We start from the raw sequence: 27615 nt of genomic DNA on the forward strand, positions 1-27615 counted from the left end.
TTCGAACCTGCGACCATAGCAGTCACGCGGTTCCGGACTGAAGTGCCTAGAACCGCACGGTCACCGCGGCCGGCATACCTATAAGGGTAATCGCTTTTGATTTTGAATCAAGGAAGTTCTAATGCTTTCCTCCACCGTACACTACCTGTATTACGTGACTTTTGGAGGAAGCTCTGCTTTTGTATGAGATATCTGTCTTTATATTTTCTTGCTGAACTATCTTCAGTTGACCTCGTTATCCTACTTTTCTCCAAGCGTATTGTGCCAGATTTTTCTATCTTCTCGTTGTTGTTCAGCAGGCAAATGCACATAAATGTTCACTTTTAGAACAACACTTGTTCCTTTATCTTCCTCGGATAGTCTGACACCTTATTTCCATATTACTGACCTTAGGTTTTAAAGTCTCCTCATCTAGCACATGTGACACCGTCATTGATCCATTATTTGAGCTGCATTGTTGCATTTGGCGTTAGATGTAGCCTCTGTCTTTCCAGAGGATGTGTGCAGGTCAGCTTGTTCAGATTCTTCTCTTATAACATTTGTTTGTTCTGTTACTATTTAACGATATTCTGTCTGCTTAACGAAATTCTGTCTGTTATTAGCGAAACAACAATCAAAATCCTCTCGGTCATGAGTGCTTCGAATAGGGCATTATTTTTCACTGAATGGACTTGATAAACTATTATTATTATTTCATTCCGTCGTTACGACTACAACAAAATTAGTGTTTTTTTTCACCAGACGCGTTTCGCTTTATTCTTGAAGTGAAGCATCTTCAGTGCTCTGTAATGAAAGATATTAAAAATTTGATTTGTTTTCTAGATAAATAACAGTTTGTTAACAAATTGTTGGTTTTTACTTACGGTAATTTCTGTCTGTGTTTTAGTCTGCATCAGGAAATGCTGTCTGCTAGCAAATTTAATGCTCCCTTCTTAGTTAGGTACTCATAACTGTGGTCTACTTTTACTCTGTTTTGCAGAACTATCCAGCTTTGACTTTTACACAACATAATTCGTACACCAATGTTCCCTGTTTATTTGTATGCTTCTAAGTGTGTATCGTTTTTAGTAATGTTGCCAACTTGCCACTTGTTTTTCTTTGATCTAATTCTTCTTCTCTTTCTATAGTTCATTATACGTGTGTTATCCTACTTATTTATGCAACAGTGAATTTATTTACTATGTAAGAGAAATGAAACAGGAGCAGTTTAACTTTTATATGGTGAGTAAGTGGGTGAGGGGGGGGGCAGAAGAAAAGATGAGTGGACAGTAAGTGCAAAACAATGATGGAGAGTGAGTTGGAGGAAGAAAAGGGGATGGGAAAGAAGTGAAACGAAAGTGTTTTTTTTTGGGGAGGGGGGGGGGGTTGAGTGAGAGAGGGCGAAGAAAGGAATGAGCCTTTTTATGTGATTTTTTCGGTTATTTTATATAGTGTTTGGTGCACAATATTTATTTGATCACTGAGCAACTGTTTTATTTTGTTAATACTTTAGGTATACGGAAGATTTCTTGGAAAAGGATGACTTATCTGTTTTTACTGTTTCTTATGATGTTCACACCTTACTCAGTAGTGCTTTGTGTGTGGTATTCCTCGTTAAGATGGTCTGAAAATGTTGATGCTGTGTACCGTGTCTTCATGCTCCAGTTTATTCTTTGTATCTTGTGTCAAATGTCCTGCAAGTCTTCCCAATGTATATTTTTCTCCCAGTCGCCGCATCTGAGCTGACAGATACTAGATTGTGGGCACCTGTCCGGTTTTGATTTCAATTTGTGATGTACTTTTGTATTAAGTTGTTTGTTTTGTAAGCAATGTTTTTTGAATCTTACCTATTTCACGTGTTAATTTGTTATGGTAGTACATTTCATGCTATTTTTTATGGTTCCTCAGGTTGTCTGTGTTAATGTGGTTTGGGTAGTTTTTTCATTATTTGTGTTTTTATTTTTCTGTATATTGTGTCTACCAGTGTTTCCTTTTGTTCATTTTTAATGCTATTTGTTTCATAACGGACATCTCTTTTTAGTAATCAGAGGTGTTCAGGGGAACCCTGTTCAGTCTGTTCAACACTCATCTGTGGCCTCCTTCTGATTCTGTAGGATTTAAGATAGAGTCACTTGTTGTGGGTTTTCTGTGTATGTCAAATGTGTGTTTGTGATTATCTCTTCTTATACCTATGTCTAGAAAGTTGAGTATGTTTTCATGTTCTTCCTATGCTGTAAACGTTATTTTCTTGTGTATGTTATTTATATCTTTGTGTAATGTTGTATTTTGTTTTTAGGTTCACCTTCTATCCATGTTACATCATCCATGTACGGGTTACAGATGATGATGTAACTTTTCTTTGTGTTATGTCTTCAAATATTAATTTTTATGCACGATTCATGAAAATTTTAGCTAATCTTCCCGAAATAGGTGAACCTATGGGTGTACCTTCCTCTTGTATGCAGTATTCTTGTGAATTCAAAATAATTTTGCTGTGTTATTAACTGTAACAATTTTATTGTTTCATCTGAGTGTTAATGAGATTGTGTTTTTTCAAGTTATATTCTACTATTTTAATGTTCTCATTAACTGGGACGCAACTGTACGATCTTCTACATCAAAGGAGAGCACCGTTGCTGGGCAAGAGATTTTAATGACTCTTATGTGTTCTGTGAGCTGAGAGGTATTTCTTATTGTTCTATCATTTTCAAATTTGTAGTGCTCACTGAACTGTGACTGCACTTGTTTCGCTAGCAAGAAAATGATAGCTGCGCTGTTAGTTATCTGTCTAATTGCCCGAGGAAGCCCATAAACTGATTTGTGACGCCAGAAATGTTTGCCGCTGAACCGTGAGCAGCAGTGCTCTGTTCACTTAAAACTTGTATCACACTCTGCGTGTTTCCGTGTAGCTTCAAGATCCACTTTTACTCTGACACTAACCACTGTAGCACTTTACTTGTTTTCGCAGAACAGACATGTCACATTTCACTTAGGGGGGAAAATGAACAGGTGCTTATCTTGTGTATGTTCTGGATGAAACAAGTTCGCGACAACTTTGCATCAAGTCATTGGCAGCGTGTACCTCTTTGATGGTTCATCCACTTGCAGTCGAGAGGAATCAGTTAGATGTTTTTTAATTATAAGAATGTATTTTCTTCTTTCGATATTAACATATAGCCTTGTTTTCTTAGTAATTTTTCATCATTACAATTACCTATGTTACGGAACTGCTTATTAACGGTAAATCATCCACACTGGTAAGTCTACTAACAGTTGCACTCTGCAGCTACATTATTTTCGTGACGGTTTAGTAGATTCACCATTAAATATCTATAAGATTATGTTAGGTAGTACAGAAGACGTCCTCCTGTCTCAGTCCGGTGTACATCTTAGAATTTCCTTTATTCGAGAGAGAGTATCTGTTATACACACTTCAATTAACTTTATCAACTTTAACGGGATTTAATATTGTCTCATAATGTTTAGTTGTGTCTATGAGAGTATGCTGTCACAGGCCTTTTCAAAGTCTGCATGTAGTATGTGAACTCTATATTAAATTGGCACATGGAGTGCGTTTCTGTTTTTATTGTAGCGTTGCAAGCCCAACGTGCAGCACTATACAGTGATCCTCTTGTCATGTCAAATGTTTTAAATTATCACTGGACAGCAGTAAACTACAGATAAACGAAGAACAATCAGATTTTTAAAGACTGGGACAGATTACATAAAGCAAAAGCAGGCAGTATGGAACAATATACATTCATCCAAGAGATTGTTAATTTATATATCGAATAAAACAGGAATGAAGCAATTTCCCAGCACATTTCAGAGCATTTGACGTAGGTGGAAAATTTATTGTACGTCAGTTCTCCCATTTAGGATTGTGGCTACAAATGCATACACAGGGTATTTTTTTTAACTTTGAACACCTAAGAAAAATACTTCATCTAATGAAAAAAATGTTCCAGATGAGAAGTTAATATTTTCAAAGGGGAACTCTCTCCTAAAACTGGCCACCCCATAAAACAACCTCCGCCCCGCCCCCCATGGGAGATGTGAGGGGTTTATTTTTTGCTCTTTACTGCAGATTCGGGTTCTATTCCGAAAAATATTTAGTGTTTCTCGGAAACAACTTTTTACACTCCTGATAGACAGCGCTGTAAAGCAAGAGTTAACGGTGACGCTCGAATCAGTCACCCATACGGTGATATTCGAGGTGACTCGCCGTAATCAGTCATCCTGGTGGTGTGAACACTCACCAAAATCAACCCCGAAAGGAACAAAAAAATTACATCGCGATAGATGTAGCTTATTTTCGAGACTTTTAAACGTCTAAAGGTGAAAGTTTTACTTTACAATCAAATTTACGAAACTAAACTAAATTTTCAACAATAATATCAACCACTCGGAACAAAAAGTTTTATCAAATGAGTCATTTCTTAATTCCAAAGACCGGAAAAAATTTGTCATTACAGCGCCATCTATCACGAACAAAAGAAAGAGGTTTCTGGTAAACCATAGATATGTTTTGACATAGAATCCGAATCTACAAAAAAATAGGGTGTTTCCACTTGAAAATAAAATGTTGACCCCTGTTGTCCTGGCAGGTGGCTTTTAGTCGGAGATGCCTATAGCCTACACGTCGCTGGGTGCGAGCACTACCTCTCCGCCCCCATCTGACGTCAAACACAGGTCTAACTAATACAACACAAGTTTTAAAAAGATTATTGAGACATCTATTTTTTAGCGTTTACAGAAAAACTCATTTTGTTGAATCTTTATTTATTGTCTCTCTCTCTCTCTCTCTCTCTCTCTCTCTCTCTCACACACACACACACACACACACAAACACACACAATAATTAGTCATGCAGTTCGAAAATAACTAAAAATATTGTAGCAAAATCTACTCCACGAACGCTTCTACTGACAAAATCCTTGACAAACGAGAAGAATGGTCCCACGAAAAAGGTTTTGTCATAAATTGGGATAAGACAAAACTTGTTTAATTCAGGAAAAGAGGAACGGTGGCAAACGATTGCAAATTTACCTGCGGGGAACAAGTACTGAAAATAGTCGAAAGCTACATGACTGTTGGTAACAGGTCATACCTCTTCCAAGCATAATGGAGACAGTGTAGTAAGAGAAATGAAGGGAACATTTGAGATAAAGAAACTAGATCTACTATCTGTAACAACAGCCGTGAGGTTATTCTATAAAAGGGCTGTTCCTACTGCGGAATGCAGCATAGTGCAAACAACTTGAGTGGACACACCTCACATACTCAAACGACTGTGGAGGGGAAAACAAGTCAGGCTAGCTGAAAGGAATGCTACGCGTCTCAGAATACACGCAAAATAGAGTAACAAACATGTTAGCAGACACAACCTTCTTCATTGTAGACGTGATGGCGTCTCATAACCTGATATCATCTACACCAAACTTCAGAATGCTGGAAGATAGGCAAGAAACATAGACCATGGACTCGTCGCCACTCCAGCGATGACAAATAACGAATGGGAGGAAGGCAGGTTCTAGTTACGCCACCTGTGCACGAGGGTGGCAGCCCAAGGCATGCATCACCGAATATGCTCTATCAAGGGACACCACAGCCCCCTCGACAGTTGCCAGTGCACCATATGCGGAGGACCTTGCAATACATACACATCATCGAATGTCAAGTCCGCAGCTCGTGGTCCTGCGGTAGCGTTCTCGCTTCCCGCGCACGGGGTGCCGGGTTCGATTCCCGGCGGGGCCGGGGATTTTCTCTGCCTCGTGATGACTGGGTGTTGTGTGTCTTTCATCGTCATTTCATCTCCATCGACACGCAAGTCGCCGAAGTGGCGTCAGCTCGAAAGACTTGCACCAGGCGAACGGTCTACCCGACGGGAGGCCCTAGCCACACGGCATTTCCATTTCCATCGAATGTAAAGGAAGAACATTGTTACTGCCTCACTGTGTAGATAACAACTTAAATTAACTAATTAGTACCCTATACAAATTGCGTTTAATAAAATCTTAATTATAAAATGCTTCACAATGTTGATAATTTCAAATCAAATTAAAGGAAGGTCGTAGTTAGAAGTGTTTATAAACCTGTCAGTAACGTAAAACTGCTCGTGGCCCCATGTTTATATGTAAAGTAAAAGCAGTAATACATTAGCTCCGTGTACAGATCAATAATTTGCTTAGTGTAGGATCCTGCGCACAGTCTCGGGCGCTCCTTGCGCTGCACCCCTCGCAGTCCTCGGTATCGTTAGTGGAAGATGTAACCCGTGCACGCTTCTCAATTCCAGTTTGTGTGATATTTCCTTCCTCCCACACAGTTTAGTGATATCTAAAATGAAGAAAACGCTCTGGGCAAACGCCACTTACCTTCTGTTCGCTACATACACTGCCGGATTTGGCAACGTAACACCCCAGGAGCTTCATACCTGGCGAAACAGCAGGGTGGGCTTCAGTTGTATCCTACGGTGTCCACTGTCCTCATACCTGTACACACTAAAAGTACACTCTAAGACAAAAGAAGCGACGCACCATGAAGGAATTATCCTAACGGGAAGGAATTATCCTAACGGTAGATATATAAGTGCAGACAAACAAATGATTACATCTACATCTACATACATACTCCACAAACCACCATACGGTGTGTGGCGGAGGGTACCTCGTACCGCAACTAGCATCTTCTCTCCCTGTTCCACTCCCAAACAGAACGAGGGAAAAATGACTGCCTATATGCCTCTGTACGAGCCCTAATCTCTCTTATCTTATCTTTGTGGTCTTTCCGCGAAATGTAAGTTGGCGGCAGTAAAATTGTACTGCAGTCTGCCTCAAATGCTGGTTCTCTAAATTTCTTCAGTAACGATTCACAAACAGAACGCCTCCTTTCCTCCAGAGACTCCCACCCGAGTTCCCGAAGCATCTCCGCAACACTCGCGTAATGATCAAACCTACCGGTAACAAATCTAGCAGCCCGCCTCTGAATCGCTTCTATGTCCTCCCTCAATCCGACCTGATAGGGATCCCAAATTCTAGAGCAGTACTCAAGAATAGGTCGTATTAGTGTTTTATAAGCGGTCTCCTTTGCAGATGAACCACATCTTCCCAAAATTCTACCAATGAACCGAAGACGACTATCCGCCTTCCCCACAACTGCCATCACATGCTTGTCCCACTTCATATCGCTCTGCAATGTTACGCCCAAATATTTAATCGACGTGGCTGTGTCAAGCGCTACACTACTAATGTTATTTAAACATTACGGGATTCTTTTTCCTAATCATCTCCATTAATTTACATTTATCTATATTAAGAGTTAGCTGCCATTCTTTACACCAATCACAAATGCTGTCCAAGTCATCTTGTATGCTCCTACAGTCACTCAACGACGACACCTTCCCGTACACCACAGCATCATCAGCAAACAGCCGCACATTGCTATCCACCCTATCCAAACGATCATTTATGTAGATAGAAAACAACAGCGGACCTACCACACTTCCCTGGGGCACTCCAGATGATACCCTCACCTCCGATGAACACTCACCATCGAGGACAACGTACTGGGTTCTATTACTTAAGAAATCTTCGATCCACTCACATACTTGGAAACCAATCCCATATGCTCGTACCTTAGGAGTCTGCAGTGGGGTATTTCAGAAAAATTCAATGGATATTCAAGAAAAAGAATGTGCTGCGGGTGGCAAACAAAGGGGTCGTGCTACGAAAACAAATGGTACCCCAGGCCGTCTGGCGAACGACACTCAGTTTGGTATCCCACCGCTTTTGCCGTATCTTCAGATACGTCATCAGCCTGGAATGTCATTAACTGGAGTTCAGTGATGAGTCCCACTTCGAACTGAACACCGTGGAGCAGCGAAGACGTGTGGAGACGTCCCAGAAAGTGGTGCGATACCAACCTAATGTTACCAGCCTGGGGTTCCCTTTCTTTTCATAGTAGGATCCGTTTGGTTGTCACCTGTAGCACCCTTACAGTACAGCGGTACGTCGACGATATTCTACACCCCGTTCTGTTCCCCCTTCATGGCAAGCCGTCCTGGGCTTATATTTCATCAAGATAATACTGATCCATATACGGCGAGAGATTATCCAGCTTGTCCTTTGTGTTTACCGAACACTGCCTAGGCCAGAAAGGTCGCCAGATCTCTCCTCAATTTAGAAAATTTGGAACGTTATGCGCAAGGCACTCCAGCCAGCTCGAGATACTGACTACCTAACGTGCCAATTGGACAGAATTTGGCACGATATCCCTCAGGAGCCCAGCCATCAATTTATCAATCAGTGCCAAGCCAAATGACTGCTTGCATAAGGGCCAGAGTTGGACCAAAGCGCTATTGACTTGCTCCATTTGTGTAGCTTTTTCTTTTGAATAGATCTTCCATTTTATGAAAGTGTAATCTTTTATTTGTCTGTGCATGTACCGGGTGATCAAAAAGTCAGTACAAATTTGAAAACTTAATAAACCACGGAATAATGTAGATAGAGAGGTACAAATTGACACGCATGCTTGGAATGACATGGGGTTTTATTAGAACAAAAAAAAGAAAAGTTCACAAAATTTCCGACAGATGGCGCTGGACAGCAAAACGTCAGTGACTACTACTGTGACAGGTGAGAGGTACCCCGATATGTTACAGAATCGCATCATCCCCAGCCTGTCTGATAAACACCTGCTGGAATATACGATGTTTATGCAGGACGACGCTCCAAGCCATATTGCTAGACGCGTGAAAGATCTCTTGTGCGCGTCGTTTGGTGATGATCGTGTGCTCAGCCTCCACTTTCGTCATGCTTGGCCTCCCAGGTCCCCAGACCTCAGTCGGTGCGATTATTGGCTATGGGGTTGAGAGGGGGCTCATGCCCCCTCTCATATTTCTATCTTACGATTTTCCTCTCTAATTGCATGCAGTGAAAAGTCGCTATTCCTTCACACGCGGACTTCCCACGCAGCGTCTCTCGTCACCCGGGTGGTCTGGTGACAGGCGGGCTCTGCTGATCTGGAAAGGGTTAAGCCGACGGGTGTGAGGAAGTCGAGTGAATGCTTTGCAGACGCCGACATTGTCAAAAGACACGCCCGGAGGGGTCTGAAGTAGCGGCTGGGCTAGAGGTTCCGTTACTTCGCAGAAACTTAGCGAAAACACTTTCTGGCGGGCTACCAGCGAGGCGTGGGAATGGCTTGTGTACCCAGGCAGTTGTGGCGGGAAAATTCCCACGCTTTTTGCAAAATAGTAACTGTGATTGGCTTGCTCAGGGCATAGCTCCGTGACGTAGCAAAATCAGTGCAGAAATTGGCGCCAAGAATCTCCATTGGTGGAATGGTAGTGCTCCGGCAATAGAGTGGAATTGTCCGCCGGTTTTCGAGTTGCTGATTGGAACGTTTAACCACGGCCACTGTCGTGGGGGCGGGAATGTTGTGTGTTCGGCCTGTACGGGTGCTCTAGGTAGTCGGCTCTCGCCTTTCAGTCGAGGACATCGAAGCAACCAGCCATCGCCTCCGGTACGCCAAATCGTATTCTTGCAGTTAAGAAGACAGATTGGTAAGGTGTGTCCGCAGCACCGGCAGACAGGGATTTTCCTGGGTGATAATCAGAGCTCAGCAGAGCGCGCCTGTTCGTCTTTTTCTAACTTTGTTCTGTCTTGCGTAGCAGCAATTAATGTTGGGTTGGCTATGTGTTTTCTCTTAAGATTTGAATTGCAAGGAATTAGCTCCACATACCACTTCGTCATAATCCTCACAATCTAGTTTAGGGACAACTTCACATTCACAGCGTTTGTTTGAGTATCCAATTAGAGCCAATTTGATCTATTGTAAATGTTTCATGTGTTTTTGTTTATTATTTTGTGTTTAGTCTTAAATCATATTGTTATTTTGGACAGAACTTTCATTCTGTTAATCGGTAGAGCAACCCTATCATTTCTCACTATGTTAATGAAACCTTCGTTTATTTAACTTATTTATCAAATTAAATTATTGCAGGTGCCAAACTCTCTTCTATTCCACTGGCAGGGTTGATTAGAGTCAGTTTGCGTATTTTTTAATCCTTGTGCAACAGCAAAAGTCGGAGTTAGAATAGGGGGGGGGGGGGCTTAAAGCATCATTTACATATGTAGATTCTAGAAGAATTTAGTGTTAAATACACTGCTAGCCCCGGCACCTCGCAGGGTTACCTGAAGTCGCAAGTGTATCGTGATCGACTGACATCTCTAGGGATGCTGAAAGACAACATCCAACGCCAATGCCTCACCAAAACTCCCGACATGCTTTACAGTGATGTTCACAACATTATTCCTCGACCACAGCTATTGTTGAGGAATGATGGTGGACGTATTGAACATTTCCTGTAAAGAACATCATCTTTGCTTTGTGTTACTTTGTTATGCTAATTATTGCTATTGTGATCAGATGAAGCGCCACCTGAGGGACATTTTTTGAACGTTTGTATTTTTTTGGTTCTAATAAAACCCTATGTCATTCCAAGCATGTGTGTCAATTTGTACCTCTCTATCTACATTATTCCGTGTTTTATTCAGTTTTCAAATTTATACTGACTTTTTGATCACCCGGTAGATCACATCTACCAATTTCCATCTCATTCCGATAATTCCTTCGTAGTGCGTGCTTCTTTTAATTTTTTAGTCTTAGAATGTAGTTATAAAAGGGTAAGAAATGCGACGGCGTTGCGACGATGGTATTCGGCACGAATCGACGAAAAGTCACAGGCGGACAGTGCTTATATGATTACCTGCTCGCAGGCTTTACCAGAAGCAAGCCTTACGAGTTGCTCTGTTCCAAAGGCTGTATCAAAACTACCAAAACACAGATCTACATCTACATTTACATCCATACTCCGCAAGCCACCTGACGGTGTGTGGCGGAGGGTACCTTGAGTACCTCTATCGGTTCTCCCTTCTATTCCAGTCTCGTATTGTTCGTGGAAAGAAGGATTGTCGGTATGCCTCTGTGTGGGCTCTAATCTCTCTGATTTTATCCTCACGGTCTCTTCGCGAGATATACGTAGGAGGGAGCAATATACTGCTTGACTCTTCGGTGAATGTATGTTCTCGAAACTGTGACAAAAGCCCGTACCGAGCTACTGAGCGTCTCTCCTACAGAGTCTTCCACTGGAGTTTATCTATCATTTCCGTAACGCTTTCGCGATTACTAAATGATCCTGTAACGAAGCGCGCTACTCTCCGTTGGATCTTCTCTATATCCTCTATCAACCCTATCTGGTACGGATCCCACACTGCTGAGCAGTATTCAAGCAGTGGGCGAACAAGCGTACTGTAACCTACTTCCTTTGTTTTCGGATTGCATTTCCTTAGGATTCTTCCAATGAATCTCAGTCTGGCATCTGCTTTACCGACGATCAACATTATATAATCATTCCATTTTAAATCACTCCTAATGCGTACTCCCAGATAATTTAGGGTATTAACTGCTTCCAGTTGCTGACCTGCTATTTTGTAGCTAAATGATAAAGGATCTATCTTTCTGTGTATTTGCAGCACATTACACTTGTCTACATTGAGATTCAATTGCCATTCCCTGCACCATGCGTCAATTCGCTGCAGATCCTCCTGCATTTCAGTACAATTTTCCATTGTTACAAACTCTGGATGTACCACAGCATCATCCGCAAAAAGTCTCAGTGAACTTCCGATGTCATCCACCAGGTCATTTATGTATATTGTGAATAGCAACGGTCCTATGACACTCCCCTGCGGCACACCTGAAATCACTCTTACTTCGGAAGACTTCTCTCCATTGAGAATGACATGCTGCGTCCTGTTATCTAGGAACTCCTCAATCCAATCACACAATTGGTCTGATAGTCCGTGTGCTCTTACTTTGTTCACTAAACGACTGTGGGGAACTGTATCGAACGCTTTGCGGAAGTCAAGAAACACGGCATCTACCTGTGAACCCGTGTCTATGGCCCTCTGAGTCTCGTGGACGAATAGCGCGAGCTGGGTTTCACATGACCGTCTTTTTCGAAACCCATGCTGATTCCTACAGAGTAGATTTCTAGTGTCCAGGAAAGTCATTATACTCGAACACAATACGTGTTTTAGGCGCTGGTCTGGTGAAGATGATCAGATGTAAGATGGCGGCTGCAGAGTCTGCCTTGAGGATGCGCCCCCAGACCGGAGGTCGTCATCGAGGCGAGGGTCCCGGATGTCGGCACCTGGAGCGCCGCCGGGCCGTCATGGGTGGCGCGGCGATGACGCGGACCATCAAGATCTGGCAGGCGGCAGGCGGCAGGCGTCAAGGCGTTCCCAGGAGTGTGGCGGCCGGGGGCTGCGCCGCGGCTTTCGCGTCCCCTGGAATCCGCGCGGCTCTGCCCCTCCGCGCCGCGACGTGGGTGGCCGTCCGACGGCTTCGACATTCTGCGCGGCTGCCAGCGCACCTCACCGTCCCTCCTGCCCCCGTCCCGGGTCACTTCTTCCCTGTCACCTCCTCCAGTGAAGAGGCTGACGACGCCTTCTAAGCACGCAGGTCGCTGTTCTTTCTGACATGACCTCATGCCTTAAGACTCTAAAGCAGTTTTGCTTCCTTTTTCTTCGACTCGTCAGTTTTCTGACTGGTTTGTCGCGACCCGCCACAGAATCGTCGGCCGTGTCAACATCTCAGGGCAGTCCTTCCAACCGACGTCCTTAATTATTCTCTGGATTTAAAATTTTTGGTAATATTTTTGGGAACAGCGAGCTTCTAATCGATATAAAATAAGTGAAAGAACAATCTAGATAGCGATGGGTATTTTATTAAAATGGACAGTCAGTTTCAGCGACAGAGGTCAGCTACCTGTTCTACGCATCGCCAACGTCAGCTGATGGTGCATTCTAATAAAATAGCCATCTCAATCTAGGCTGTTCTTTCACAGATTTTATAGCTGTTTGATGTATTCCAATCTCTGTCTTTCTGAACAGTTTTTACCCTCTTCATTGCCTTCTAGTACCCTGAAGCTTATTACCTGATACTTCAACACGTGTTCTATCGTCCTGTCACTTCTTCTTGTGTTTTTCATATGTTCCTTTCTTGACCCATTCTGCGGAGAACCACCTCATTCCTTGCCTTATCAGTCCACTTAACTTTCGACATTCTGCTATAGCACCTCATCTCCAGCGCTTCGTTTCTCCTCTGTTCCGGTTTTCCACTGCCCATGATTCACTGAGATACAATGTTGTCTTCCAAGTGTGCATTCGCAGACATTTCTTCCTCGAAGTAAGACATCGATACCAGTAGACTTGTCTTGGCCAGCAGCGCCCTCTTTGGCTGAGGTAGTCTGCCTTCTGCGTCCTTTTTGGTTATTTTGCTTCTAAAGTGTCAGAATTCCTTAACGACTTGGTAATCACCTAATTGTCTCGCTATTCTCATTGCTGCTATATCTCGTTACATTCAGCAGGTCCTGCAATTCTTCTTCTTTGAGGATTCCTCTTAATACCATCTGTGGATCTTATCATTGATACTCTTTCACCCCGAATTGTAATTCCATTCTTGAATTTTTTTAATTTTTGGTCTCGGCCATTGCTACTTCTATGCATAGATCGAACTGTAGGGGCAAAAGACTGCGTCTCTGTCTTACACCGTTTTCAGTCCGTAAACTTTGTTCTTGATTTTCTACTCTTATAGTTCCCTCTTGTTTCTGATACATCTCGTATTTTGCATTTCGTTCCTTATAGTATACACCTACTTTTCTCAGTATTTTGAACATCTTTACTATTTCATATTGTCGGATGCTTCTCCAAGCTCGACAAATCTTATCACCGTATTTCGAATTTTCTTCAGTCTTTCTTCCATTACTATGAGCAACGTCAGAATCGCCTCTCTGGTCCCTTTAACTTTCCTACAACAAACTGCTAGCTACCACACATAACCTCAATTTTCTTTTCCATTCTCCTGTATATTATTCTTGTCAGCAACTTGGATGAATGAACTGTTAACCTGACTGTGCAGTGATTCTCGGACTTGTCAGCTCTTGCAGTCTTTGGACTGCGCGAATATTTTTCCGAAAGTCAGATGGTATGTCGCCAGATTCCTCCATTCTACACACGAACGTGAATAGGCGTTTTGTTGCCACTCCCCCCAATGATTTTAGAAATTCTGATGGAATGTTATCTATTGCTTCTGCCTCAGGTAATGTTAAGTCTTCCGAACATCTTTCAAATTCTGACTGTAATACAGGATCGCCTATCTCTTCCGTACATACTGAAATTTCTTCTTCTATCACATCAGGTAGTTCCGACCCCTCATATAGGCCTTCAGTGTACTATATCCACGTATTTGGTCACTCCTCTGCGTTTAATAGTGGGATTTCCACCGTGCCCTTAATGTTGCCATTCTTGCTTTTCATTGCACCGAAGGTTTATTTGACTTTTATATGCACTGAATGAGACACCATTACTGATTCATCCATCTATTAAGGGTAGTTTCTCACCCCAAGGGCAAGAAAGTGCCCCCCCCCCCATTGATAACGCCGTTGGCAGAATGAAGGAAACTTTTATGCTGGTACGCTCCCACTTCCGTTGCTCATGGTTTTTATTAAAGATTTAACCAATGACTAGCTTCGAAACGCGACCCAGGAAGTTCTGCAGAGCACGGGTTCTGTTAAGTTTTACTTACACAATGTTTATTTTGTGTAATTAAACAGAAGACTCTTGCGGTGGTTCTCTTTTTTGCGTTTAATGCCAATTGTCCCAGCCTCCCTTACCCTAACATACACCTCACATATCTATTCTGCCCTTCTGTCTCGTGAGAAGCGTCCATACAAAGGTGCCTAATAAAAAATCCCCGAATACAGCACATAAACTATTACTGGCGCGCTAAATTTGCATTTGACAGCCTATTCTCATTTACGCCCTGTAATAATCCAAGTTTAGCCAGTAAGGGCATATAATAATCCCTACTACTCATATGAAGCTTTAAATGAAAGTAAATTGCTGTGTATTGTAATAAGTGGAAAAGCAAGTCACTACACAGTCACTCAAGTAAAAGAAAAATAGAGAATTGCTGAACAATTACAATCACTGCGCCTTTACTTAAGCAGGATTCAGTCAAGATTATAGTAAATCAATTGTTCTGTCTTGGCGAATTTAAAAGCATTACATCAGTCAAGAATGGATAAAACGCTAATACTGATCCTAATAAATTCATATATTGTTTTCCATTCCGCAGAAAACATCTACGGGCAGGGAGAGTAGCATCGCTTGCTTCTTGATAATGGTTTGGCGCCTCCGCTGTCTCCACGTTGGTGAACCGTGCGCTGTGCTCTCAGCACGCGGTGCTACGTGGCCCCTCGTACGACCTTTGATGGTGACGTAACATTGATTATTTTAAACACTAATAACAGGATTTTCCCCCACTTGCCGCTCCTCTTCCACCATTGAGAAAACGTTGTCAGTCCATCAACACAGCATTACTACTTAAAAGAGAGTAATAAAAAACACATGTTCGCATATATAGTTGGATCGTTTCACTAAAATAAATAAATTAATTAAGTAATTAAATTTTATTGTCATTCACCTGATAACAGCTATAGACAACGTCAGGATTACAAAAACATGAATAAAGCATCTTACCTTAACAGCATTAGAGAAATTATGGTACACTCTCCAACAGTTACTTCTATGACATCAAATTTTCACATTCATAAAATTCAATAATTGAGTAAAAAGGATTAATCAATAACCAACTGTACAATATGTGCTTAAATAAGTCGAGTGTAGCTTCTACCCATTCGACAGGCAGTATGTGGAACATTTTCATACCAATAACTTCATAGCTCTTCAATGTTTTCAACAATCTACAGTAAGGTATGTCAACATGCCTATTATTTCTAGTGCAGACATTTTTTTGTATATAACAGAACAGTGTAAATGTATAAGTTTATTACAGTTAATATTTTAGGTCAATGAACAACGGTCTGCAGTGGCCACCATTTTCTGAGTTTCAAATAATCCTAATAACTTCCTTTTGTAGTACCAAAATATCCTGAATGTGCGTACTATTACCCCAAAATAAAAGTCCATAGGATATGATACTGTGAGAAAAAAAAACAAAATAGGCTGTTCTTACATAAACCAAAGGTACATGATTTTTTAAATTTCTTAACGAGTACACCACTCTAGGCAACCTTGCACTAACGTACTTAATGTGTGGCTCTCAGAACAATTTACTGTCAATGACAATACCTAAAAACTTAACACTACCTAGACAGTCTTCTACTGGCAAATGTCTTAAACTAAATACTGCGTGCTGAGTTTTACTCTCCTTGAGCAAAAGTCCATTATCTCAGAACCAGATTGTTACTTGCGATTGCGTGTCTTTGGTCATAGTTTGAAGGGCATCAAAGTCTGAATCAATATTGAAAAAAGTAGCATTATCAGCATAGAGGATGGAGTGAGTATTTATATAAAAAGGCAAATCATTTATCATTGGAATGAATAACAAAGGTCCCAAAACGGAACCTTGTGGCACACCGCACTTAATGTCAGCTATCTGCAATCTCTGGTTCCCAATACACACAATTTTTTTACGATTATAAAGAAATTATTCAAATATGTTATCTACATCATTGTTAATGATTCCATAATGAGCTAAGTTGTTGAGAAGTGGACTATGCTCTACACAGTCGAAGGCTTTGCTAAGGTCACAAAAAGTAGGCTGACCAAAGTTCTTCTCCTCATAAGCACTAAGCAACTTTTTTTTATCAAAGATCAATAGCATGAACAGTAGATTTGCCCTTCCTAAAGCCAAATTGTGCAGCAGAAAGAATGTTGTTATGTTCCAGATAATCACATAACTGGTAGTAGATAATGGATTCTAAAACCTTAGAAAAAACTGGTGTCAGAGTTACTGGGCGATAACTAGGACGGCAATTTTTCTCTTCCTTCTTATAAATGGGCACGACTCTTGATAATTTTAACACCTCTGGAAATACAACTTCATTGAAACATTTATTTATACAATAAGTGAGAGAAAGTACTATACAACTGACTATGTTTTTTAACATATTACTAGAAAGATCATATGTATATATATGTGTATATATATACTATCAGAAGGCCTAAAATTATTTTCAATACTTAAAATAATATCTGGTGTTACCTCTGAGAAAAAAATTTGTCTTTCAATGAACAAGTTACGTTATTACATTTTTTTTAAATATCAGATGCAGTTTCCTGATGTAACGTCTAGTAGAAAAAAAACATATTATGTAGTAACAAGTATTATATTTTGTTATTGTATAAAATTATGTATTTTTTTATTATTTATTTTAGAGAATATCTGCGTTGGCGAGTAATGAAACCGCCACAGACGATAAATATCAAACAAAGATTAGAATATGTAACTAGTATATAATACATGACGAACATTAATTTCTCTGTCTTCTTCTTCTTGGAGTTAAGCGAGTAGGATATCCTGTGACGTTGTATTGTACGCTAGCGTAGCATTCTTTTGTCAAGACTGAAAGATGTACGCCATTACGTGCGCATTTTAAAGGTGTGTAACAGTTAACGTATTTAAATGTTTGAATAGAGTTATTTAAATGAAAACTTGCATTATTAATTGTTATAGCTTGCTTGCATATTATCCCATCCTGTTGAGACATTTTTCAGTTATTTAAATATTATCTGTGGTGCCGAGCTGCGCGGCGAACCAAAGAGCCGCTGCCGCGGCGCATTCAAACTACCTCAAATAGAATCTATCATACCGCAAGGAAGCGGGAAAGTAATAGTGAAATAATATTATTTCTTTTAGCTTCCGGACTTGCAGTGCAGAGCAGCAGATTTTATGATGTGTTGCAGGTTGACACGGGCTGCTGATAATATATAACTAACAGTACAAAAGAGATAATGTAGCTTCAAAATCTAATAGGAATCTTGGTGTGCTCGGTTCTGATCTGGCAAACTTTATAGTGAAAACGTATTTTTTCAATAATAGTCTCATGTTCTTGTGCTAGTCGTGGTATTGAATGGTGTTTTACCGAGAAACAAAATCCACTGCAAAATCTTGTTGTTGAACAATCATACGAACTGGAACATCAGTATTCATAACAAAGTAAATTTCATTTTCAATAACTACAAAATAGGGAAGATATGTTGATTTTTAGAATGAGTTACAGTCACGAGAAATGTTCCTTTAATAGAAGGCCAGATACAGAACAATAAGAACTCAATATATTCTGTTTTGTTAAAAAGTAATGATGATAAAGAAATTCATAGCACAGCATTACTAAAAGATATTTCGCGGCTCTTTTCATATATGCGTTGTTACGCAAATAATAATAATAGAAAAGAGTGAAACGAACGACGCGAAACTGAGGCCTAACAATACTTTCACAAATTTCATTAACAGATTGGACACAAAAGTTATTAAACTCAGTTGGTGATATGGCTACAACCTCTTTTTGTTTGCTTTTGGCCACTGAGTTTATGACACTCTATGCTCTCTTACATTTATTTTTTGATGACTCAATACTAAAACAAGTTATGTTGTTTCTTAGCCTGATTGATTGCCTGTTTATAATTCTTTCTAGCTCTTAAGTATCTCAACTTAGCCTCATAAGCTTTGTGTAGTCTATAAAAATCTAAAAACATTAACAATTTGTTTTTCGTATGGGCTATTTCAAAAGTGTACTATGTGTTCTTATGCCTATGCTTATTTGCGACACATATGTTGGGACTGACTTCACATTTGTACTGAGGAAACCTTGTCTCAAAAATAGTTAAGAAAACATGAGAAAAATCTGTCAAAGGTTATATTAGTAGAACAATGACTATTATTGTTAAATAAATCTTCCCAATCATAATTCTCGAGTGAAACCTTAAAATTTAAAATTTTGTCCTGTGTTATTGGTCCTGTTATGGCCACTTTAGACTCTTATAGCTCTGTAGGCTTCATATTAAGCCGTCTTATTTCTACCCAAACTGAATAATGGTCAGAGAAGGCAAAAACAGCTACATTGGAACATATTAAATTTCTACTAACATTTGTAAGAATATTGTCAAGACAAGCAGTCTTGTAGGTTTGTAGTTAGTAAAACTAAAATTAAATTGTCTTAACAGATTTTTAAATTCATTTAGACTGTGTGTATTTTTAAATTCATTTACACTGTGTGTATCTTTCATTATATCAAATGCAGCATTTATGTCACCACCAATCACTATACTATACTTTCTCCACTGGGGTCCACGAAAAAAATTTAATAAGTTCTCAAGGTCAGTGGATCACCATTGAGTGACCTGTAAAGTGATACAATGACAATTTTTAAATTTTCAAGATGTATACCTGTAGCTTCAAAGTGCAACTCGGTACATGCAAAGCCTAAATCTAATCTACTACTACTGTTTGTTAAAGTTTTCTTAACATAAATTGACACACCCACATGAATATGTTGTTCTCTGCTGAAACTATTAACTAACTGGAAATCACCTAATATCATCATCATCATCATCATCATCATTTAAGACTGATTATGCCTACAGCGTTCAGTCTGGAGCATAGCCCCCCTTATACAGTTCCTCCATGATCCTCTATTATCTTAGGAGTCCCTGGTCTGTCAGTTAGAGGTGGGACTCCACCACCTCCAAAGGTTCGAGGCATTTTGCTCTGATTATTGCCAGCATCATATTTAAAGTACCAGGGAAGCAGGTTGCTAGCCTTACTTGCCCCGAGTCCCATTGGGTTTTACCCCTAACGGCTGAGGGACTAACCGGTGGATTTGGTTGTCTTTGCCGTATGAGCACAAAGGTGACCACGACTCAGAATATGTCCGAGGTGCCCAGCCTTATTCCAAAGTAACTGGTATCCCGACTGTCGGGACCACTTACTTGGCCACTCATACGTTGGTCGTGGTTCATGAACCAGGACATGACTACAGGAACCCACACCATGAACCACAATCCCCTAATACATGAAAAGAAATATCATTACCTTTACACCAGTGTTCACTCAAACACGATGAATCGAACATATTCTCATTTGCAAAATAATTTAAAACTACGTGTTTTCCACTCATTCCTGCAACACTGAGGTAGCCTATCTTAAATGAGAAAGTTGATGAATAAGTTTTATTATAAGGGCTATCGTTATTCTTGCTGTTTTTCTCAAAACAATGACTAACTTTATACTGAACTGTGTGGCAAGGGGAAGAACTATTACGTACAAAATTCTTAATGCTATTTTGGTTCTGACCATTCATATGTCCCCTGACCGTATTCAAGGGCCTAGTACATATACTTATGAAATCTTGCTTATCTTTAAGCTGGTTATGCATTGTGAATCTGGGCAAACCAACTAGCCTCTGGTCTTCCTCGTTACCTCTAAAAAAGGTATTGTCTCTAACCTATTAATTTGTGCTATGCCCAACTTATCAGCTAGATTGATGATTTCATCACTCACATATTTTTCCCAAGTTTATTCAGATGTAGGCCACGGGTAGTATGGAATCTTTTGCCCAAGTCAATTATATTTACAAAAACCACATTTCTAAAGTATTTACTAAGTTTCTTGATTTATTCATTTACTCGTGCCAGTTATGCATTCACACACGACCAGAATGGGAGATAATGCCGAAATGGTATTGAGAAGAGGATAATTTTTCTGTTTTGTAGTTCATGCAACTTTTTTCTTAATGACAGTAAGAAGCCTTTTCCCTCATTTTTCGCTACATCGTTTGTTCCAGCAAGAAAAGCTGACATTTCGGTAGAATCAGTTTGCACCAGGTTTTACTGTGGCTGACTCATGATGGCTCGAATTGTTTTCAATAATATCTCGTGTTTTCCATCCTTGACTATCTGCATAGGCATGTGTTTTCAAAGGCCTAGGTATGCCTTTAGAGCTTGGTGCCTTTGGGAGTTTCGTTTCTCTCCTTCCATCACTGTTATCATTTGAAAAGAAAACTGAATCAAATATAATAAGTCAGAATAAAAACGAAAACTAAGTCAAACATTATTGTCCCCTGTCTCCATTGCTGTGACTCGGACTTGTCCGACTATTTTAGTAGACATAAGTTCTATGTAACTAGTATATAAGTAATTCCCTTTCTTTCACGTTTTTTAACTCCATTCCTTGACATGTAGAGGGTCAGGTTTCGGGATTCATTTTTCGAAAGATTAATTGCTAAATTTGCTACTGCGAAGAAATCTGAACTGAAAGAAGATACACAGGATGAGGTGCTTGGTCTTCTGACCTCAAAATAACTTTCGACTCGTTAAAGATATTTGTAATCTGTTTTTGCTATATGGAATGGTGAAATAGCGTTCAACCCCGTTTCACAAGTTCATTAAACATAGAGTGAGAAGCGCATGGTATTTTATGCTCAAAGTGAGCGGATGTGAGGCAAATTCATTGATCTAAATCTTCTGCACAGCTGACAAGAAAATACGAAATAAAACTACACTTTTTGTGCTGTTATTGCTACCGCATAAAAAACGCGCTCCACTCGGAAGTTTACTCCATTGAAAACAAATACAGTTGAAACTAAAATAAAGTATATTCTACATATGCTAAAGTACGGCGGTTATTCTGAAAGTAAGGAACAGAAACCACAGTGAAAACCCGATGAAGTTTTGCACAGGTGTGTTGGGCAGTGTCTCTAGCATGCCCATCGATAGCGTTACGTCGTTCTTTTCAGTTCTGAGCACACAGGAAGCACATAAAGATACCTAGAACAACGGTGTCTCCCGCCAAGTACGAGGGCCTGGTGAGAAATTTCTTTGGAAGAAATGCAGCCAACATTACATAACTGTCGTGCGTTTTCTTCTTCAAGACAATTCTCAGTCGCTTTCTGCAGGGGCAATGAAGATGCTCCTGCGTCGCTTTCAATTGGAAATGTTTGATTACCCACAATACAGCCCGTAATTGTCTGCGTCTGAGTTTTATCTCTGCTCACACGAGCCGCTGGCTATGAAGACAAGATTTTGCCACATACAACGAGCTGTAGGCCAGCGTAGTGAATTGGCGGAAGGCACCGGGGGCTGCCTTCTATAACGAGGGTATTGGAAAGTTGGTACAATGCTACGACAAACGTCTAAGTGGGATAGGTGACTATGTAGCGAAGTAGCAGAAAGTTGTAGCTAACTGCTGCAAATAAAACAGTTTTGATTTTCACTGTGGTTTCCATATCGCGACCTATCGTTCCTTACTTTCCGAATAGCCCTCGTAAATAATAAGAATTAACAATGAAGACATAGAACCAGTTGAAAAAATACTTTGCTTGGTAAAAGAAGATAATAGTAAAAACGCCCCTATAATGATTCTTCTCTAACTGGAGATCAATTCTTTTTCAAAATCTTTCATTACCAAATGTTGCGGAATACAGTCCAAAGATGAACCTTGGGATTCTTTTACACAGCACACAAAGAAATACCGTTGCGAGTCTCTCATAAATCCAGCAAGAAACCTATCATTGCTGGAAACCCTGCGAGGCAGTTTCAATGTCCGAGACCTTTTATGTTGTGTAAAACTTTTATACTATTAATAATTACAAAGTAATAATATTGCACTTATATAGTTACTGTTCTTGCTCAACCACTGTAACGGTAATGGAGGAACCATGAGACGTTTCTTGTAAGAATTCTGTGAACAAAATAACTTTTTGAATGATCCTGTAAGTGAAGACTCCTTGATCAACGACATGAATAAACGCTTACTGTGGAATGTAGGCGAGCAATTGGTCGCACGAACGCTTGATGATATTGACGAATTATTACATAGTATTGACAAATAGAAGAAAACACCAAAAAAACAGAAAAGGAAACAGCTAGCACGAAGAAGGCACAAGCAGAAGGAAGTGAAGACAAAACAGGAGAGGAGAAAAGAAGAAGGTAGAACAGAGATGCACAAAAAACGAAATAGACGATTTAAAGTTGTATCATGGGAGAAAGGACTGTTATAACTATAAACAAATTTTCAAGACTATTGTATTTGTACTGACGTAACTTTCCTTGTGTACGTTCATAGATTGGTCGAGATTATCGTTTGTGGTAACATTAATGAACTGTTTGTTGTGTGTAAGTGATAGAATTAAAAGACTTGGGCACTGCCATGGAAAACCCATCTGTATTCAGGTGTTAATTCAGCTTTTAGCAAAAGGGCTACAAAGATTATATGGAAGTAAAGACTGCTGCCGTTACTGGCGATACGTGTGGGAAGGGAAGCACCACCGTCTTATAATTCCGCCCCTGTAGATTCCAATACATTATGGAAAGGCTTTTCTTTAGCTTCTCTTAACCCTGTATTGACGGATCAGAGTTCATTTTCCGTAAGCAACCATTGTTACTAGTAATACACGTCACTGATGAAAAAGTGCTTATAACTTCATTACTGCATTATACCCCCGTTGACTCTGCTGCTTTACAAAAATTTCTTCTGGAGAATTTAGCGCTGAAAGCTTACAGAACAATTAGAGAGCTGTCTAGTGTCTTCTCAACGAATTAGCTACACAAATTATTGCGTGTGAAAGTTCCAATACTGCCTGCCTTATTTACTTTGTATCTGATTGTTTCGCTATTGTTAGTCCTTCTTGGAGCTCAAATAATTAATAGCAGATTTATAACGCCAGTCGCTATGTATTAAAATCAGTAGTTAACATTTATTCTCTTGTTGCTCTCGTACCAATTGGGATCCGACTTCCTCCACGTGGTTAAGAGTTCTCTCTCAGCCTTAGTGGACAAAGCATTGCGTCCTGAGCTCAGGTTAATATGAAGCAGTGGTAAGAATAAGTAATGCTTTCTTTCGCGACGTCTTCTTAGCTTAGAAGAATTGCTGCGTTGGCCCTGCCTGTGGGACTGGAGAGCTGGAGAGTGGTAAGGAGGGAGATGACCGGACGAGGGGGGCACAGGGCAACAAAGTACATAGCCTAGGGGGCGGAGGAAAGCCGGGCCAGCTGATTGTGAACTGTCAAATGACCAGAATGTTTGAGCTGCCGGACATGGCTATCATGTGTGCGAGAGATGTGATTGCTTGTCTTCTCTCCCTCCTCTGACGAAGACTGTAGCTGAAAGTCTCTCTGCAACTTAAAGTGTCAGCTTTACGGAAGGTAGCAATCTATTTTTCCTTACATTGTTGATATTCCGACCTGGAGTTTCCACTGTTTCATTTCGATGACTTTTAATTGTGACTATGGAAACTTTATAGTACTGAATCTCACGTTATACGTGAACCTGAAAACAAAGTCTGATAGCTGAAAAATTTCTGAGTACTGAATTGAAAAGGTAGTTTTCTGATGACTACTGTGTGTGACGAGAGATTAGTCCAAAGTTATATAGCACCATGGGATCGCGACATAAATCTACATTTATACTCCGCAAGCCACCCAACGGTGTGTGGCGGAGGGCACTTTACGTGCCCTCGTCATTACCTCCCTTTCCTGTTCCAGTCGCGTATGGTTCGCGGGAAGAACGACTGTCTGAAAGCCTCCGTGCGCGCTCTAATCTCTCTAATTTTACATTCGTGATCTCCTCGGGAGGTATAAGTAGGGGGAAGCAATATATTCGATACCTCATCCAGAAACGCACCCTCTCGAAACCTGGACAGCAAGCTACACCGCCATGCAGAGCGCCTCTCTTGCAGAGTCTGCGACTTGAGTTTGTTAAACATCTCCGTAACGCTGTCACGGTTACCAAATAACCCTGTGACGAAACGCGCCGCTCTTCTTTGGATCTTCCCTATCTCCTCCGTCAACCCGATCTGGTACGGATCCCACACTGATGCGCAATACTCAAGTATAGGTCGAACGAGTGTTTTCTAAGCCACCTCCTTTGTTGATGGACTACATTTTCTAAGGACTCTTCCAATGAATCTCAACCTGTTACCCGCCTTACCAACAATTAATTTTATATGATCATTCCACTTCAAATCGTTCCGCCCGCATACTCCCAGATATTTTACAGAAGTAACTGCTACCAGTGTTTGTTCCGCTATCATATAATCATACAATAAAGGATCCTTCTTTCTATGTATTCGCAATACATTACATTTGTCTATGTTAAGGGTCAGTTGCCACTCCCTGCACCAAGTGCCTATCCGCTGCAGATCTTCCTGCATTTCGCTACAATTTTCTAATGCTGCAACTTCTCTGTATATTACAGCATCATCCGCGAAAAGCCGCATGGAACTTCCGACACTATCTACTAGGTCATTTATATATATTGTGAAAAGCAATGGTCCCATAACACTCCCCTGTGGCACGCCAGAGGTTACTTTAACGTCTGTAGATGTCTCTCCATTGATAACAACATGCTGTGACTAGGACTACTCTTCAATCCAGCCACACAGCTGGTCTGATAGTCCGTAGGCTCTTACTTTGTTTATCAGGCGACAGTGCGGAACTGTATCGAACGCCTTCCAGAAGTCAAGGAAAATAGCATCTACCTGGGAGCCTGTATCTAATATTTTCTGGGTCTCATCAACAAATAAAGCGAGTTGGGTCTCACACGATCGCTGTTTCCGGAATCCATGTTGATTCCTACATAGTAGATTCTGGGTTTCCAAAAACGACATGATACTCGAGCAAAAAACATGTTCTAAAATTCTACAACAGATCGACGTCAGAGATATAGGTCTATAGTTTTGCGCATCTGCTCGACGACCCTTCTTGAAGACTAGGACTACCTGTGCTCTTTTCCAATCATTTGGAACCTTCCGTTCCGATGCTGTAGTTGACAGAATGAATTTTCACTATGCAGCGGAGTGTGCGCTATTATGAAATTACAGATATACTTTTAGTGTCTTACAAGTAGCGGCCTAGTGCCCCCCCCCCCTCCCCCCGGGTCCACCGGTCCCGGGTGCTCCCCGCCCCCAGTGATCGAGAAGCTCGGTTTGGCGCCAACCGCTACGGGTGGCGCGGAAGACAAGGATCAGTGGTGGGTGGCTGGATGTCAAACGTGGTTGGACGATACATGACCACGTGCCGCGAGAAGTTCGATGAATCCTTTAGATGTTGCAGTGTTCGTGTACGGGACCGAGAAATCAATACTAGAAGCGAGCCGTTAGCAAAGATCGGTAGAAGCAATGGTTACGTCAGAAAAGTAGTAACCATCCGAAATATGAGTGAACGGCAGCATGTGTGGGTAGATACGTTAGGACTGTGTAACGTGCCTTGTACTAGAAAAAATAAAACTTCAGTTCTATGAAGTCAGTGTCTTGTTTTGAATCCTTTTCCTGTCTATTACGACTAAGATTTTGAACGGCAGCTGCAATGATTTTGGTAGGGCCTGTACAGGTGGGCACACGGTTTCATTTTTAGTTTTCAAGTGCATGTTCCTTGGGAATAAGATGCCTGATCCAAGCTGTGCAGCACGAAAATGAGACTGATCGTCGTGAGTATAGCAACACAGCTGGTTTTAGAGAGAAACTTGGTCGTGGTAGATACGAATAAGGGAGCAGTTTGCTTCTTGAAAAATTAAACTAGGTTACTATGTTTTCGATGTGACTGAAACGGAAATTTAACTAACAAATTTCGGAATTATGGAATAAAGTCGTGGGCTTCCACTGCAAGATCATTCAAACCCTGAGAATACCTGAACGTGTAACCTCCCTCTCACTTATCGACCTTAATGACAGTGAAAAATTAAACCGCGTGTACCTAATGGAAATTTGGGAAAAGCAATCGTCACCGAAGTTAATCTGTCGGTAAAGTGGGAGGAAAGGGTTACATCTAAATGAAAGGAAAAATGCAAATGAAACAGGTGGAAATTAATTTTGAAAAGGGGTAAAGTTAATAAAGAAAGTAAATGTGCGGCCGTTACGTTAACAATTAACTAGCGGTAATTAGATATTTGAGATTTGGGGAAATTATGGTCGCCAGTCCTAAGGACAATTACTATAGTAACTGAAAAAGAAAGGTTATTACACATATAATTAGCACTAGAAGCGTGGCAACTGAAGGTTGACACGTGTACTGTGAAAATTGAAAGTTTGTCAGAAGTAATAAATTTCGCTACACTCTGACTTAATTTAGCAAAAGAATTAATAAAACCGGAAAATCGAAAGTTAATTTAGTGACTGAAGTTAATAGTGAGCTTTCTTTCTGAAGCACATCGAAATTCAGTAAAATACGGTTAGTCTTGGACTACCTCAACAATCATTTCAAAAGCTACTTGAATCTACGCAATTTAGAAATAGGAGATTTAACTTTGAACTTGAATTAAATGATTCTGAACAATTAACAGTAGTAAAATTTAGTACGTACCAAGCTGAGCTGCAGTCACAGGTAAGCTAAAATATGGTAACAAAACTCGCACTCTTAATTTGTGCTTGTGTAATCTGAATATTGTAGCAAGCTATGAATACCTTAACTGAACTTTGAAATTAAAGCAGTGAAATCGAATGATGCTGGCGTTCGAATTTCAACGACACTCGGGTTCATTCCGGAAAAGGAAGGGACCCTGCTTGGTAATGCAATTGGGACATTGAGCAACAAACGTTCATGCTAAGTTGCTGTAATTTTGTGATTTGAACAGTTTGAAAAGCTGAGGTCTGCCATACAGTTCTAAATCTTTACGTGCTTCCAGTCTTCCTTGTTGGTTGATTGAAGGTTTGAAGCCGTCGGTCGAGGAGGTGGCGACAGTCACTCATTGTCGGCCGTCGCTGTTGCACAAGCTGGAT

This window comes from Schistocerca cancellata, chromosome 1, assembly GCF_023864275.1.
Source record: "Schistocerca cancellata isolate TAMUIC-IGC-003103 chromosome 1, iqSchCanc2.1, whole genome shotgun sequence".
NCBI classification, from domain to species: Eukaryota; Metazoa; Arthropoda; class Insecta; order Orthoptera; family Acrididae; genus Schistocerca; species Schistocerca cancellata.